The sequence below is a fragment of the Hemiscyllium ocellatum genome, chromosome 44, assembly GCF_020745735.1.
Source record: "Hemiscyllium ocellatum isolate sHemOce1 chromosome 44, sHemOce1.pat.X.cur, whole genome shotgun sequence".
NCBI lineage: Eukaryota > Metazoa > Chordata > Chondrichthyes > Orectolobiformes > Hemiscylliidae > Hemiscyllium > Hemiscyllium ocellatum.
In genome coordinates, this window is record NC_083444.1 from 22,374,673 (window position 1) to 22,393,524 (window position 18,852).

Below are 18,852 nucleotides of genomic sequence, written 5' to 3' on the forward strand. Positions count from 1 at the left end.
GAAGTAGTCTTGTTTGAAATCTTGCTCAGGTTCTGATGACCTGTTCCCTGGCCCTATTGTGGCACTGATCAGCATATGGTCCAATGCAGAGAGCAGGGGATGACCTGATCCAGGGAGAAAGGTATAGTTTGAATTATTGACAGTCCAATCGACAGCCCAATTGTCAGTTCTATGACTGAGGAGGAAGCGAAGTTTCTAATGGGGTTCTGCACCTGCCAAATTTGGAGATGACAATTGTAAGAATGTATTACACTCATTCAAATAATGACCTTGCAACCAAACAATCTCACAGAATTCCTTATGCTCTCCTAGGAGGGACTTTGAGCTCAGTCTCTGTCGAAACCAATAATCATTGGAGTGATTGGGCTAGAGTATAATCTGGGGTGGGTGTAAAAGTCTTAAATTGAATTGCACTCAACATCAAACCACTTCCACTCACACAATGTGGTGTTTTTTGCTGGTAAAATCTCATGATTGCTCTCTGGATTTGGTTGAGGGAATTTCTGATCAGTTATTCACCACATCTTTTCCCATTTGTCTTCCACAGTTAATTTGATTGCAATTGCAATCCTTTCCCAGGGAAACTGCGGTGTTTCCCCTTGCACTACTCGCTACCTGGTGTTTATGGCAGCTGCCGATCTGATGGTCATTTTTACTGATGTTATATTGTGGAGATTTCGCTTTTCTTATTACCCGCCATGTTTCCTGGACATCACTCCTGTGTGTAGTGTTAATGCAGTCCTGATTCATGCAGCCACAGACTGCTCTGTCTGGTTCACTGTGACTTTCTCATTTGACCGATTTGTGACCATTTGTTGTCAGAAGCTGAAAACAAAATATTGCACTGAAAAAACTGCGGCTGTGGTTCTAGCAACAACCTGCACTTTGTTCTGTTTGAAAAACATCCCCTTCTATTTTCAATATGAGCCTCGGAGGATAATGAACAATGTTCCATTCGACTGTGTAACAAAATTAAGCTACCATACTGAGACTTGGTGGGTGGTATTGGATTGGTTAGATACGGTTTTGACCCCTTTACTGCCATTTGTTTTAATTCTGTTGCTCAATGCTCTAACAGTCAGACACATTTTAGTGACCAGTCGAGTCCGGAAGAGACTGAAGGGTGAGAGCAAAGGAGAGAATCACAAAGACCCAGAGATGGAGAGCAGAAGGAAGGCTGTAGTTTTGCTATTCACCATCTCTGGGAGCTTCATTCTCCTGTGGTTAATCGCTGTTGTAGATTTCTTATATTATGCCATTCAAGGAATCAATACTGTTGATTACCCACCTTTTCTTTATCACTTCAGGAAAGTTGGCTACATGCTGCAGAACTTAAGTTGTTGCACAAACACATTTATTTATGTAGCAACATTGTCTGGGTTCAGAGTGAAGATTAGTTATGCAGTAAAATACCTAGTTACACGATTTCCTTGTGTTATGAATAAATAAAACTCCTCAGCAAAGTCGACAGGAGGGTCATGTTATTTCCAGACCATGAAACGATTTTCTTCATTCACTTGTGAAATATGGGTGCCACTGACTTGGTCAGCATTTATCTGTCCCAAGTTGCCCCTTGAGAATGTGGTGGTGATCTGCCTTCTTGATGTAGTCCACATGCTGTCGGTTGACAAGCAATGACCTCAGGGAGGACATTCCTGGAATCTGAACCAGCGACAGTGAACTATCAGTGACATATTTCGAAGTCAGGATAGTGAGTGGCTTGGAGGGGAAGTTGCAAGTTGTGCTGGTCCCATGTATCTGCTGGCCTTGTCCTTTTAGATGGAAGTGGTTGTGTGTCTGAGGATCTTTGCTGAATGCCGGCACTGCGTCTTGTAGATGGTACACATTGCTGCTGCTCCTAAAAGTCTGTGGTGGTAAAAGTGCATGTCGGTCGACGTGTGGCCAATCAAGCGACTGCTATGTTCTGGATGGTGTCAAGTCTCTTGACTGTTGTTGGAGCTCCCCCCTCATACAAGCAACTGGGGTGTATTCAATCACACCCCTGGCAGAGTCTTTATCCCTGTGCAGATATAGAGTTGAGTTGGGAAACTTTGGATTCCCCATCATAGCATAATCCAAAGAAATTGTCCAGGAATTCCTATCTGTAAGTCTCCATCAAAATGAAATACTTTGCCCTCCACTGACCATCCTCACTTGGTTATTGGTTGGTCACTGTCGATGGGTCAAAATCCTGGAATTCCCTCCCTGAGCACATTGTGGATCAACAAGTTTCAGTCAGAGAGGGAGAGATGGAAAGCAGTAGCTCACAGCAAAAACCAAACTGACAGCACCATCTGGGCACACAGAAACACGCACATGCACACACACAGAAACACAGGCACAGAGAGACACATACAGAAACACAGACACAGAGAGACAGAGACACAGAAGCTCACACACACAGACACACCCAAGGCTGCTGTGATGCGGGTTGCAGTTGAACTGAGATCCCTCAGAGTGGAACACGTTCAGTGGATAAATGCCATGCTTCCTCTGCAACATGGAAGCGATGTGTCTTTATGTCCTGACATTATATACATTAAATAGAGTGTTTCCATTGCAGTTGTATCTAAACATCTCTGATTGAACTATTTCATGAGGAGACAGGGTGAATTTAATTGTACTTTCTGTACTTTACAACATTTTCTGATGTACTCTCATAATTTCTAAGTGAGAAAAGTGTGGCCGGCACTGTGGCACAGTGGTTAGCACTGCTGCCTCACAGCGCCAGAGACCCGGGTTCATTTCCCACCTCAGGCGACTGACTGTGTGGAGTTTGCACGTTCTCCCCGTGTCTGCGTGGGTTTCCTCCGGGTGCTCCGGTTTCCTCCCACAGTCCAAAGATGTGTGGGTCAGGTGAATTGGCCATGCTAAATTGCCCGTAGTGTTAGGTAAGGGGTATATGTAGGAGGTATGGGTGTGTTGCGCTTCGGCGGGTCGGTGTGGACTTGTTTCCATACTGTAAGTCATCTAATCTAAAAGACAATATCAAATGTGGAGAGAATGAGACCAGCACTGGGCATGTTCATCTCCTTCTCCTCATTTCTTAGGGACAAAATCATAAGGGATTGGGCAAAACGGCTTTGTCTCTCCAAAGGCATGGTTTGAAGAATGAAACATATGTGCAATGAGAGAGATTTACAGACAGCTGCTTGTTTAGTGGTGTGGAAGTCCAACAGTATCACCCTTTCTGTCTCTCCATGTCTTAACTCCAGTTTGTCTGTCTCACTCTCTCTCCCCGTCTCTCACAATCTCTTCTTCTCTCTCTCCCTCTCTCTTTTGAACAGGCCTTTTCTATCCCAGAAGAGATCCCAATGATTCTACAAACAGAATCCCCACCTCTTCAGCTATTGAGTTATTTGCCCTATTCTTCCCTCATTTGAAATTGGGACAAGTAGTAAACCAGAGATTACTACTAGTGATGTCTGTTTCTTTAACCTTCTATCCAAGCTCTTATACTCACTCGACAAAGCCCTAACCCTTTCCCTGGTGATGTTATTCCCCCAATGTATACAAGTTCTAGCTTCTCACTCTTCCCTTTGACAATATATTTCAAATGTTTTGAGATGTCCTTCACTTTGGCACAGGAAAAGCAACATGCCATCCTAGGTTCACCCTGCTGCTGCTAAACCTCTTCTGTGTCTCTGACAGGACAGTCCCCTTTAACAATCGTTCTTCTAAATCTCCACAAACTTATTTAACATGATTCAATCTTCGTGCCCAAGATCTAATAAGTACTTCCATTTTCCTCTGAGGGACTTTCTCTTTCAACAATATACAAAATGAAATATCTATTTGAGAGAAGAATAGCTGCAGGAGATTTCTGAATGATCCTCTTCCCGTTCCTGACAGTTAGTCATCTGTCTGACTGATCCTGCTGGGTAATCACTTCTCTAAATCTACTCGTCATCACACTCAGTGTCACCTTCATGTCCTCAGTAACGCTGATGCTAAAAACAAGAAGCTCTCAATAGCACCTCATATATAAAACTAAAAGTAACCACAGATTTCATATGAAACATGCAAAAATAGAGGAAATATTAAACAAAGTATGAAAACAAAATCAAACACTGAACTAAACAAATGAAAAAACGGACTCCTCCTCAAATAATCCAACAATCAGATTTCAATCTCTAGATTAAAATACACTTTTCAGAGCTATACATGTGCAGGCCTCTCTGGAAGCTCTGCATATAAACGATCTCCCCTTCTTTTTTTTTGTACATCATTTTGTTTTTGTCAAAATCTACCTACCACTGATGACACACTCACAGGCCTATAGTTCCCTGGCTTTGCCTTTCTACCATTATTCAATAATGGCACCACCAGGCACCATTCAGTATTTCAGCACCTCACCCGTGGCTTTTGATGATACAATTGTCTCAGCAAAAGGACCTTCCTCACAGACTGAAATTATTGAAGATCCGAGAATTGTTTAATGCTGGGTTGTGTGATGTGAAGTCCCCAAACAGCACAACCTCCCATTCGCTCCTTACTGACATCTTGGAGAGCACAGACAATGCTATATTGCAGAGTCTGAATGAATTATTAACCCTGGAGAATCCTTTCAGAAGAACAAAACTCCCAGAAGCAATGACCCAGTACGTTGCATTTGTCTCAATGGGACTTGACCAGCCATGACACGCTTGTCGTCTGAGAGACCAGAACTTTGCCTGGCAGCATGTTTGAATCCACGAGGAAACTCATCGTCATCCCTGCCCACACATGAAAGGGTAAGGACAGAAGACCAACCACACAGTCTCTGTCACTGACCCAGGGGAGACCACACTGACCCCACTGTGTCTTTCTCACTGAACCATTGGGGGGGGGGGAGGTGCCACACTGATCCCACTGCCTCTCTCTCACTGACTCAGGGGAGACCCACTGACCCCACTGTGTTCTCTCACTGACCCAGGGGAGACCCCACTGACCTCACTGTGTCTCTCTCATTGACCCAGGGGTGACCCCACTGTGTTTTTCTCACTGAACCATGGCGGAGGGGCACACTGACCCCACTGTATCTCTGTCACTGACTCAGGGAAGACCACACACTGCCCCCACTGTGTCAGTCTCTCTCACTGACCCAAGGGAGACCACAGAGAGACACAGTGGGGTCAGTGGGGTCTCCCCTGGGTCAGCAAGAGACACACAGTGGGGTCCCTGACCCAGGGGAGACCACTGTGTCTCTGTCACTGACCCAGGGGAGATTGCACTGACCCCACTGCGTCTCTGTCACCGACCCTAGGAGACAATACTGACCTCACTGTCTCTTTTACTGACCCAGTCACCATTGTCCTGGAGGTCACTATCACTTTAAAGAAATGACCGGTGGTGAGATTCAGCATCTTCAGGGTGACCTCAGCTGGTATGGGTAACTCAGCCCCTGCTGTGAGCATCACGCTCCAGCACAGAGCAGCCATCTAGCTACTTGAGAATAATACAACAGGGATCACAGTAATTCCTGATGAAGGGCTTATGCTTGAAGTGTTGACTTTCCTGCTTCTCGAATGTTGCCTGACCGGCTGTGATTTTCCAGCTCCACATGTTTTAACTGAGAATCATGCAATCTCGGCAGGTCAGATAGAAGCCATTTGGGCCATCGAATTCACATCAACCTTTCGAACAGCATTCCACCCAGACCCATTCCCTCCCCACTCTATCCCTGTAACCCTGCATTTCCCATGTCTAACCCATTGAACCTGCATAATATGGACAACATTATTGAAAAATTTCATACATCTGAGGATCCCAACACATGTTCTCTGTTAAAGCATTGAAATAATTCATGTTGGTATTTCAGGGTGTGTGTGCTGCCTTCTCACAGGAGGGTGAAAGGACGCAGTGGGACATTTTTATTAAAGTTCTATTTCTTTGGCCAGTGGTTGCTGATTCCTCCTCCTGGCCGCCATAGAGAGGCACACTGCCTCATCTCACGGCCCTGGCCCGAGTCACCTCTTGCCTCCTCCCGCATTCTTCTTGTCCCTCCTTCTCCATGATGGATGGCCATTTTGGGGTGATGTCACCGTGGAGCTCTTTGCGCCTTTGTCTCACAATGACCTGAGTGACACTATCAGAAATAAGAGAATAAACAGGGACAGGAGCAAATTGTCCAGAAACAAAAATCTGCCGCTTGCGCAGTGGGGCGGGGAAGCCAGCAGAGGATGGCATAATATCACTTTAAACACAAGAGGAACAGACACAGCAAGAGTCAGAGACATTGAATTAATTAAAAAGCAATGAGTCAAACTTTACTCCAGGACAAGCTGTGCCTCATTGCAGGCAGGGGTAGGCACACAAAAAATCACAGACACATCAACATGACCAACAGCATCATATCATGTTAAACACACAAAAAAGGACAGAGAGACACTTCAATTGATACAAACCCCAAAGCTCATTGCAGAGATACATTCTCAGAAAGACTCACAAACAGAGACAAATATTAGTACAACGGTGATACATACTAACCCACACACACGTATTCACAAGACACAGATAGTCAGACAGATTCACAGAGACACACAGACACAAACACATGAATACACACACACACAGGGTCAGTGTGCAAGAACTGACACTTCCCTGAGTTTAACCATCTGGAACACAAACAATGTCAAGCAGCTCATCCCCAGCTTTCATGGATGAAATGTGGGTGAGAAAATGGAACAGCTGTCCCTCAGCCTATTGTCAGGGAAGAGGTGAATCCTTTTAAAATCTCATGGTCATTTGCCCTATTAATAGGCTTGTACAACCGATCTGTGTAATCACTGGATGTCCATCTGTGAAATGGAATGATGATGATGGAGAGCAGTTCTGCTGTCTATATTTAGGTAGAATACACTTATAGTGCAGCTTGCTCAGCACCACAGCCACAAACATCTCCTGTCTTCATCACCAACACTCAGTAGCAGCAGTGTGTATCACAGACAAGATGAAATGCAGAAATTCACCAAGGTTCCTCACAGGGCAGCTTCCAGACTGACAGCAATATAGTCTAGAATGCCAGGCACAGCAGATACTCAGGAACACCACCACATTCCACAACAAACCTCTCACTACCCTGGATTGGAAAAAGATCTTCATAAGCACCATTGGTTGAAAATCCTGGAACTCACTCCCTTGTTCCGTTCACCTGCACCAAATGGTTTCAGCAGTTCAAAACCCTTTGTCATCTTCACCAAAGCAATTATGTTTGAGCAATAGGTGGGGGTACCACCAACGGTGATCCAAACATATTAATGAATCGTAAAAGATAAGTTTCACTGTTTGGTACTCGATGTGCTCCTATGCTGAGTATCGGAATAAATCAAGTATATGTTCGAGAAAATTGAAAGGTAATTTCATTGGAATGTATCAGATTGAGGAACAGAGGCTTGATAGAGTAATTCTGGGGAATCTGAAACAACAATAATCTGAGGAGTTGTTGAAAAGGCTCAGCATTACTGGCAGCATCTGTGAAGTGAAATCAGAGTTAACATTTCTGGTTCAGTGACTGAAGGGTTCCATTCTGATTTCACTTCACAGATGTTGCCAATACTGCTGAACTTTTCCAGCCAATTCTGTTTTTCATTTCAGCCCTATTCATTTGATGTTGATCACGGTGTAGTTAAATGAGTTTGGGAGTAGTGAGGAACTTGCTGTCAGAGCAATGATGGTATAATTGTGAGCATAGCTGCCTTTGAAGCAGTTAACATGAGTTTGATTCCCAGCCATCGCAATAGAGTTCAGAAGAGCCAGGAGGAGAAATGAGAAGTTGGTGGCGGATAGGATCAGGGTAAACTCTAAGGCTTTCTATAGGTATTTAAGGAATAAAAGAATGACGAGAGTAAGATTAGGGCCAATCAAGGACAGTGGTGGCAAGTTGTGTGTGGAGTCAGAGGAGATAGGGGAAGCACTAAATGAATATTTTTCAACTGTATTCAATCGAGAAAACGACAATGTTGTCAAGGAGATTACTGAGATACAAGCTAGTAGACTAGGTGTGATTGAGGTTCACAAGGAGGAGGTATTAGAAATCTTGCAGAGTGTGAAAATAAATAAGTCCCTTGAGCCAAATGGAATTTATCCTAGGATCCTCTGGGAAGCCAGGGAGGAGATTGCTGAGCCTTTGGCATTGATCTTTAAATAGTCATTGTCTACAGGAATAGTGCCAGAGAAGACTGGAGGAAAGCAAATGTGGTTCTCCTGTTCAAGAAGGGGAGTAGAGACAATCCTGGTAATTATAGACCAGTGGGTCTTACTTCAATTGTTGGTAAAGTGTTGGAAAAGGTTATAAGAGATAGGATTTATAATCATCTAGAAAATAATAATTTGATTAGGGATAGTCAGCACGGTTTTGTGAAGGGTAGGTCGTGCCTTACAAACCAGATTGAGTTCTTTGAGAAGTGACCACACAGGTAGAGGAGAGTAAACCAGTTGATGTGGTGCATATAGATTTCAGCAAGGCATTTGATAAGGCTCCCCATAGTAGGCTATTCCAGTGCCACACTCTCCATCTCGGAAGCTTTCCTCTCCACTGCTTCCCATACCTTATAAATGTTGATTATAGCACAGGAATATTTTGAACACGATAAATGATATACTGCTCTCATTGGGAACCTGAAATAATGACAGAAGCTGCTGGAAACACTGAACAGCTCCTGTTCGGGTGAAAGGAAAGGCTGGTAGGTATAGGAATGCTGGATGACTAAAGAGATTGAAGGTTTGATTAAGAAAAAGAAGGAAGCATATGTAAGGTATAGACAGGATAGATTGAGTGAATCCTTAGAAGAGAATAAAGGCAGTAGGAGTATACTTAAGAGGAAAAAAAGAGGGAAATCAGGAGTGCAAAAAATACATGAAGGACAAAAAGATAACTAGGGAGAGAATAGGGCCCCTCAAAGATCAGCAAGACAACCTTTGTGTGGAGCTGCAGAAAATGGGGGAAATACTAAACGAATATTTTGCCGCAGTCTTTACAGTGGAAAAGGATATGGAAGATATAGAAAGTAGTGAAATGGTGACACCTTGCAAAATGTCCATATTACTGACGAGGAAGTGCTGGATGTCTTGAAATGCATAAAGGTGGATAAATCCCGAGGACCTGATTAGGCGTATCCTAGAACTCTGTGTTAAGCTACAGAAGTGATTGCTGGGCGTCTTGCCGAGATATTTGTATCATCAATAGTCACAAGCGAGGTGCCAGAAGTGTGGTGGTTGGCTAACTGTTTAAGAAGGGTGGTAAGGACAACCCAGGGAACTATAGACCAGTGACACTGATGTCAGCGGTGGGCAAGTTGTTGGAGGGAATTCTGAGGGACAGGATGCACATGTATTTGGAAAGGCAAGGACTGATTAGGGATTGTCAACATGGCTTTGTGCATGGGAAATCATGTCTCATAAACTTGACTGAGTTTTTTGAAGAAGGAACAAAGAGAATATATGAGGGCAGAGTGTTAGGTGTGATCTATATGGACTTCAGTAAGGGGTTCGACAAGGTTCACCATGGGAGACTGGTAAGCAAGATTAGATATCACTGAATAAAGGGAGAACTAGAAATTTGGATACAGAACTGACTCAAAGGTAGAAGACACAGCGTGGTGGTGGAGGGTTGTTTTTCAGACTGGAGGCCTGTGACCAGTGGAGTGCCACAAGGATCTGTGCTATGCCCTCTACTTTTTGTCATTTACATAAACGATTTGGATGCGAGCATAAGAGGTATAATTAGTAAGTTTGCAGATGACACCAAAATTAGGAGGTGTAGTGAACAGTGAAGATTACCTCAGATTACAACAAGATTTTGACCAGATGGGACAATGGGCTGACAAGTGGCAGATGGAGTTGAATTCAGGTAAATGCAAGGGGCTGCATTTTGGGAAAGCAAATCTTAGCAGGACTTATACACTTAATAGTTCCTTGAAAGTGGAGTCACTGGTAGATAGGGTAGTGAAGAAGGCGTTTGGTATGCTTTCTTTTATTGGTCAGAGTATTGAGTACAGGAGTTGGGACGTCATGTTGCGGCTGTACAGGATATTGGTTAGGCCACTGTTGGAATATTGTATGCAGTTCTGCTCTCCTTCCTATTGGAAAGATGTTGTGAAACTTGAAAGGGTTCAGAAAAGATTTACAAGGATGTTGGAGGATTTGAGCTATAGAGAGAGGCTGAACAGACTGGGGCTGTTTTCTCTGGAGCGTCAGAGGCTGAGGGGTGACCTTTCAGAGGTTTACAAAATTATGAGGGGCATGGATAAGATAAGTAGACCAAGTCTTTTCCCTGGGTTGGAGGAGTCCAGAATTAGAGGACATAGGTTTAGGGTGAGAGGGGAAAGATATAAAAGGTACCTAAGCAGCAACTTTTTCCACACAGTGTGGTGCGTGTATGGAATGAGCTGCCAGAGGAAGTGGTGGAGGCTGGTAAAATTGCAACATGTAAAAGGTGTTTGGATGGGTATAGGAATAGAAAGGGTTTGAAGGGATATGGGTCTGGTGCTGGCAGGTGAGAATAGAGTGGGTTGGGATATCTGGTCAGCATGGACGGTATGGACTGAAGGGTCTGTTTCCATACTGTACATCTGTATGACTCCATGACTGAGTCCAACAGCATCTGTAGTGATAGGGAAAGAGAATTAATGTGTCAGATCTACACAAGGTTGAATTAAATTCCAGCCTCAAAACAATGGTCCTCAGTTTTACATTTTTAGATTAAATTAAAGCCATAAATATTTCAACCCTTTCAGACTAACAATTTTATTTTGCAAAATTGTGCTCAAATTTGAATAAAATTAATTGGACAAGCTCACAAATATCCAAACAATATTCTGTATTATGTACAATCTGTTGTTTTATTTCTCAATGTGAATGTATTCCGAAGTGAGTGCTTCGTGAACAGTCTGTTTGTTCACTCGAGCTGCTTTATTGATCCTGACAGACTGAGCATTTCTGCAGGGTGACGACAGTTCCCATTTGTGGACAGTAGTGGTCAGTCATCTGCGGAAGTGTTCAAGATCAGAGAGATGGAGACAATAGACAAGAATTATTGCCCTTGTGTGGGGGAAATAATAAGGGAGGGGCCGGCTGCTATAACTTTTCTAGGTGTGGGGAAAGGGATTGGAGATGGTAGAAATGACCATATGGACAGTGACTGATTATTTCAGGAGAGTCAGAAAGCCGTCCAATTTAAGTAAGCACCATCGCGTTTGTGTGTGTGAGAGAGAGTATGGGAAAAATATAAAATAAACTCGGTAATAGTCTCCGGCACCACTTACCGACAGAATGACCCACTGAGGAGGAAAAAGAATGGGGAAGGCCTCAAGGAGGCTGCTGTTCACCCCCCCCCCCCCAAATAACCGCCATCATTACCTTCAGGAACGGGACTGCGCTGACATAGTCCGCTCTCCCTTTTATCTTCAGGCCCCGCCCCCTCAGGCCCTGCACGCGGGAGGTGGCGGTTAACGGCCGCCTCGTGCCTGTCAGCAGCTGCTTCAGGGGGAAAAGGTTCTTCAAAGAGAAATAACCCTTTCAGGGGAGAAAACAAATAAAAACAGAAATGGGCCGACTCTGGGTGTGGCCAAACACAATAATATGGATCAGAATGAAAACCCACAGAGAGGTGAAAGTGCTGAAGGAATAGTGTGTCCTAGCATCAAGTCCCAAAGCGCACTGGTCCGGACTCGAAACGTTGTGGCTGGTTGAGCTGTCTCTGGGCAGATGCTGCCAGACCTGAAACACAGTCAAAGATACTCGGTGGGGGTGAGTCTTCGTTCAGGATCATCTGAAGGCTCAGTTGGCGGATGGAATACAGTGTGGGAAAGTGTGTGAGGTTATGCACTGGGCTTAGAAGGAGAAAGGTGGAGACTGTTTTCTAAGTGGAGAAAGGTTTTGGAAATCTGCAGCTCAAGCGGACTTGTTTGACAGGGGTCAGGACTGTCTTCAAGTTAAAATGCAGCTTCAGTTGGCAGTAAGGAAGGAAAATGCAATGTTAGTGTTTGAGAAAATTAGAATATAAGAGCAGTGATGTACTGCTCAGGCTGTGTAAAGCATTTGGAATATTGTGGGCATTTTTGGATCCCATACCTAAGAAAAGATTTTTTTCTTATTTCAAAAATATGCTTCATTCATTAAAATGTACAAACACACATAGCTACTGAAGCATTTCAGCTCTGTGCAATAGCATATGAAGGAAACATTAAAATTGGACTCCAGCCAGCAACAACCTAAGTTATCACTTCCTTGTGTAAAGACTATATTGCTATATATTTGATGTATTTGAAGGGTTTGATAACTGAACGATCCCCCATTTAAATTTGCCATTTTGACCTCAGACAATGGTCATTCTCCATTGTGCTTTAGCAACATTTGCCAAAAGCTTTAGTGCGTCCCTCGCAATGTAGTCCTGGAACTTAGAATGTGTCGATCTGCAAAACTCGGTCAACTGTTTCCTCTGGAAGACAACAAGGTTTCAGGCAGACCAAACAGCATCTGTCACTGAGTTGATGGACTTCAGACACTGTTGATGTTTGTCTCGATGTGCATCCTAGGGAACAGACTGTAGACCACAGAGTCCTACATCACTGAGCTGCTCGGGACAAACCTCAACAAAACCCGTTGCATCTTTCTCCCAACTTCCTTTGCAAAGGCACTATCCAGAAGGAGGTGTGTGACAGTCTCATCCTCTGCCCTGCATTGAGGGCAGCTTGCGGTGGCGCAGGCAGACCAGGCATACATGAAGAATCTGACAGGTCATGTCCATCTCACCACAAGCCAAGTTTGTGGTAATGAGGCATTCTACCAAGTTACATTGACAGTCTACTCAAGGAATAACCCAACAGGATCTACCCTCTCCTTTTCTGGCAGGGTCTTGAGGACGCTATATGCTGACCACTCCCTGATGGTCTTGTGGTCAAAAGTATTTTTCTTTGTAAATTTCTCCACAAAGGACAGATGATACCGAATGATCCAACTACTTGGAGCCAAATGTCATCCTTTGCAACAGTGGGTACAGGTTGAACCTTAGTAGATAGTGACACTTGATGTTTGCATATGAAGGGTCTACATACAGCTTGATGCAGTCGCATACAAATGTGACCACTAGGATGAGGGTGACATTGAATATGTTCTTCACTCCCTTTACCAGTGTTTTGTATATGGAGTCCCTGCAGACACACTCCATCTTAGACCTCCAGATGAAGTGGAAGATGTCTTGGGTCACTGAAACAGTGCAGTTTGCATGGGGGAGGGGGTGGGGTGGGGGGTGGTGTATGGACCAGACCTGTACCATTTACAATAACAAGAGTGCCTCACACCTGATGACCAGGCTTTTATTCTCAATGGGCAGGGAGTGGTGCTCCAAAAAGACCAGTTTCTGCTTCACTTTCTTTCAAGAATTTGTGCACTGATCCATTCAAACCATATTCCCAGAAATCTGTCCTAATAGTGAAGGAAATAAAGAATCAGTCATCCCAGTTCCCAAAGAATGTGGCCTCACTATTGCCTTGATTTACCTTGGCTCCTGAGGCCAAGTACAACAGGTCTCAGATGCTCAGGAGTCTGAGTACTGACAAAGGATCGGAGCAAAAATCAATGATGTCCATGTACAGGGAAGCTTTGACCTGCAGGCCTCTGATGCCTAGAATAGTCACCCACCTTGGGCTGGCATCCTTCCCGATGGACTCAGCAAAAGGCTGTACACAACACACAAACAAGGAGTAAGATTACTTTTAATGATATGAGACAAGAACTTTCAAAAGTTGATTGGAGTAAACTGTTCATAGGTAAAAGGAAGTCTGATCACTGGAGTATGATAATGAACATTCAGAGTCATTATGTTCCTTTTAGAGTGAAAGATAAGGCTGGTAGATTTAGAGAACAAAGGAAAAAGAAGGAAGCATATATTAGTTCCAGACAGAATAGATCAAGTGAATCCTTAGAAGAGTAGAAAGGCAGTAGGAGTATACTTAAGAGGGAAATCAGGAGGGCAAAAAGGTGTCAAGAGATAGCTTTGGCAAATAGAGTTAAGGAGAATCCAAAGGGTTTTTAACAATACATTAAGGACAACTAGGGAGAGAATACGGCCCCCCCAAAGATCATAGGGCCTTTGTGTGGAACCGCAGGAGATGTGGAGATACAAAATGAGTATTTTGCATTAGTGTTTACTGTGGAAAAGGACATAGAAGATACAGAATGTAGGAAAATAGATGGTGACATCTTGAAAAAATGTTCATATTACAGAGGAGGAAGTGCTGGATGTCTTGAAATGCATAAAAGTGGATGTACCCTAGAACTCTGTGGGAAGTTAGGGAAGTGATTGCTGGGCCTCTTGCTGAGATATTTGTATCATCGATAGTCACAGGTGAGGTGCTGGAAGACTGGAGGTTGGCTAACATGGTGCCACTATTTAACAAAGGTGGTAAGGACAAGCCAGGGAACTATAGACCAGTGAGGCTGACATCAGTGATGGGCAAGTTGTTGGAGGGAATCCTGAGGGACAGGATTTGCATGTATCTGGAAAGGCAAGGACTGATTCAGGATAGTCAACATGGCTTTGTGTGTGGGAAATCATGTCTCACAAACTTGATGAGTTTTTTTTTGAAGAAGTAACAAAGAGGATTGATGAGGGCAGTGCAGTAGACTTGATCTATATGGACTTCAGCAAGGCTTTCGACAGGGTTTCCCATGAGATACAGGTTAGCAAGGTTAGATCTCAAGGAATACTGGGAGAACTAGCCATTTGGATACAAAACTGGCTCAAAGGTAGATCACAGAGGGTTGTGGTGGAGGGTTGTTTTTCAGACTGGAGACCTGTGCCCAGTGGTGTGCCACAAGGATCATGCTGGGTCCATTATTTTTCATCACTTATATAAATGATTTGGATGTGAGGTATAAGAGGTATAGTTAGTAAGTTTGCAGATGACACCAAAATTAGAGGTGTAGTGGACAGCAAAGAAGGTAAACTCAGACTAAAATGGGATATCACTCAGATGGGCCAATGGTCTGAGGTGTGGCAGATGGAGTTTAATTCAGATAAATACAAGGTGCTGCATTTTGGGAAAGCAAATCTTAGCTGGACTTATACACTTAATGGTAAGGTCCCAGGGAGTGTTGCAGAACAAAGAGACCTTGGAGTGCAGGTTCATAGCTCCTTGAAAGTAAAGTCACATGTAGATAAGTTAGTGAAGAAGGTGTTTGGTATGCTTTCCTTTATTGGTCAGAGTATTGAGTACAGAAGTTGAGAGGTCATGTTGCAGCTGTACAGGACATTGGTTAGGCCACTTTTGGAATTTTGCATACAATTCTGGTCTCCTTCCTAATGGAAGAATATTGTGAAACTTGACAGCATTCAGAAAAGATTTACCAGGATGTTGCCAGGTTGGACAATTTGAGCAATGGGCAGAGGGTGAATAGGCTGGGCCTGTTTTCTCTGGAGCTTCGGAAGCTGAAGGGTGACTTTTTTGAAGGTTATAAAATTATGAGCAGCATGAATAGAATAAATAGACTCCCTGGGATGGGGGAGTCCAGAACTAGTGGGTATAGATTAGGGTGAAAAAGTAAAGATATAAATGAGACCTAAGAGGCAACCGTTTCACGCCTGTGTGGAATGGGCTGCCAGAGGAAGTGGTAGAGGCTTACAACATATAAGAGGCATCTGGATAGGTATATGAATAGGAAGGATTTGGAGGGATGTGGGCTGGGTGCTGTCAGTTGGAACAAGATTGGGTTGGGATATCTGGTCAGCATGGACCAGTAGAACCGAAGGGTCTGTTTCCATGCTGTGTATCTTTACGCCTCTATGACCGTATGAATCAAGAATAAAAAAGAATCATATGTTAATTATAAGCAAGTGGATTCAATGAATCTCTTGAACAGTAGAAGAAGTATAGTGGCATTCTTAAGAGGTAGATCAAGAATGCAAAGAGAAAATATAAGATAGCCTTGGCGAATAAGGTTATGGATAATCCTAAGAGATTCCTCAAGTTCATGAGGAGAAAGAATGAAATTACAGAGAGAGTCGGACCCCTTAACGATCAACTAGGTTGCCCTTGTGTTAATTCTGAGGAGATGTGGGAGAGGTATTAAAAAATATTTTGCGTCAGGTTTTGCGATGGATGAAGTGATGGAGGCTAGAGAACTCAGCAAAAAAAAATGTTTTGAAATCAGTTCACATTACAGACAATGTCCTGGAGATCATAGAAAATATAAAGATGGATAAATCTCTCAGACTTGATCTGGTGTTGCCCAGAACTTCATGGGAATTTTGAGAGGAAATTGTGGGGCCCTTTGCAGAAATATTTGTAACATCTATAAATACAGTAAGATGTTATATGACTGAAGAGTAGCTAATATTGTGCCTTTGTTTCAGAAATGATGCAGAGAGAGATGCCTGGGTATTATATATCTGTGAGTCTGACTTTGGCAATGGATTATTTGCAATGAGTTGGAAAGATAGGATTTGGATACATTTGGAGAGGAAGGAATGATTAGGGATAGTCTACATGGTTTTGTGTGAGGGAAATTGCATCTCACAAACATGACTGAGTTTTTTTGAGAAAGTAAGAGAGAAGATAGATGAGGGCATAGTTGTAGACATTGTTGATTTGGACGTTAGTGAAGCCTATGACAAAGTTCTGCATGGCAGACTAGTTACTAACATAGTCTACTAACTAGACCTCATGGGTGAGCTTGCCAATTGGATACAAAATTGGCTTAACGGTGACAGAGTGATAGTGGAGGGATTTTATTTTGGACTTTGACCAGCAGTGTTCCACTGGGATTGGTACTGGTGACACTTTTGTTTGTCATCTCAGGTGACTGTGTGTGTGGAGTTTGCACATTCTCCCCATGTCTGCGTGGGTTTCCTCCAAGTGCTCCAGTTTCCTCCCACAGTCCAAAAAAAATGGGCAGGTTAGGTGAATTGGCCATTCTAAATTGCCCATAGTGTTGGGTGAAGGGGTAAGTGTAGGCGAATGGGTCTGGGTGGTTTGCATTTCGGTGGGTCGGTGTGGACTTCTTGGGCCGAAGGGCCTGTTTCCACACTGTAAGCATTGTGTATTTGTCTTTAATCCAGTCTTATTTAACTGCCATGCTACAGCCAATATTGTGATGATTGTCTTTGCTCATTCCCTTTGATAAGCTCGATGTGGAGTAACTTCATTAACTTGTTTAAAGTTTCCTCAAATGCTCAGTATTCAATGGAACTTCTTTGGCATTTTTCTCTTGTCTTCAATTCCTCCAGTTCCATTTCAGGCTCTCCATCATTATCATGTATAAGCTCAGAGACTCCCAGTATAAATGCCGGAGGAATCAGCACAGAAGCGCTTCACAGGAGGTTCCCAAGCATTGAAGATGTCACCTAGAAAGGGGACGAAACGTTTGCATGAAAACCTCCCAGCTCGGCGAACAGAACCACAACAACGAGCACCCGAGCTACAAATCTTCTCACAAACTTTGAACTCCCATATCTATCATTCTCCCGACCCCATCCCCATTCCTTTGGCCTGTTGACACTTCTGATAATGCTAGCGCTTTGGAAATATTCACAGCCCCTTCCTTACACCCATCTCCTTGATGGTATTATCGACAGTGAAGGTTATTTAAGATTACAAAGGGACCTTGGTCAATTGAGACAACAGGCTGAGTGGTGGCAGATGGAGTTTATTGCATTTTAGTAAAATAAACAAGGTCATGAGTTGTGCAGTTAATGGTAGGGCTCCAGGTAGTATTCTCAAACTGAGACACCAAGGGATTCAGGTATATTGTTCCTTTAAAGTTGTGTCACAGGTAGTAGGGTGGTTAAGACGATGGTTAACATACTTACTTTCATTGCTCAGACCATTGAGCATCGGAGTTGCGATATCATGTTGAGATTGTACAGGACATTGGTGAGGCCACTGTTGGAGTACTATGTATACGTGAAGACACCCTGCTATATAAAGGATGTTATTAACTTGGAGAGGGTTCAGAAAAGATTTACAAGGATGTTGTCAGAGGTGGAGGGCTTGAGTTATAAAAACAGGCAGGATAGGCTGGGACTGTTTTGACTGGAGAGTAGGAGATTGAGAGGTGACCTTTTGGAGGTTAAGAGAATCATGAGGGTCATTGATAAGGTGAATAGCAAAGATTTATTCCTTGGGGCTGTGGAGTTCAAAATTAGGTGCTGTATTAAGATGAGAAAAGAAGGTTTCAAAAAGGACATGAGAGGTGTTTTTATTAATATAGAGAGCAGCTCGCTTGTGGAATGAGCTTCCAGAGGAAGTGGTGGATGTGGGCACAATTATAACTTTTAAAAGATATTTGGGTAAGTAGATGAATAGGAAATGTTTAGAGGGCTATGGGTCAAATGAAGGCAAGTAAGACTGGTTTAGTTTTGGAACATGGTCAGCAGAGACTAGTTGGACTAACGGGTCTATTTCCATGCTGCATGATCGATGACTCTGTGTGAGAAATAATAAGCCAGCATTCTTATTCAGTCCAATATATTACTCAGTTAAATATTTTAATGTAAGTCATGCTGTGAACGAGTATTAGCTGTTATTGTACATGTTACCGTAGAGTTTTCAATTACAGGAGTCTATTCTGATTGTTTATTAAGTTTAAGTGTCCTAATATATAATGAATGATTTCCTCAAGTTTTAGTCACTATCAAAGTTTCTCCATTAATTTCAAGCCAAGTTATGATTCCACAGATCCTCAGACACAAAGACCTAATGACCAGTCAATGACTATAATGGTTTTGTTTTAACCAGTGAAAACCACCAGAGAAATGGACTTAGAACATAGAACATAGAAAAATACAGCGCAGTACAGGCCCTTCGGCCCTCAATGTTGCGCCGACCGAATCCTACCTAACCTACACTAGCCCAATAACTTCCAAATGCCTAT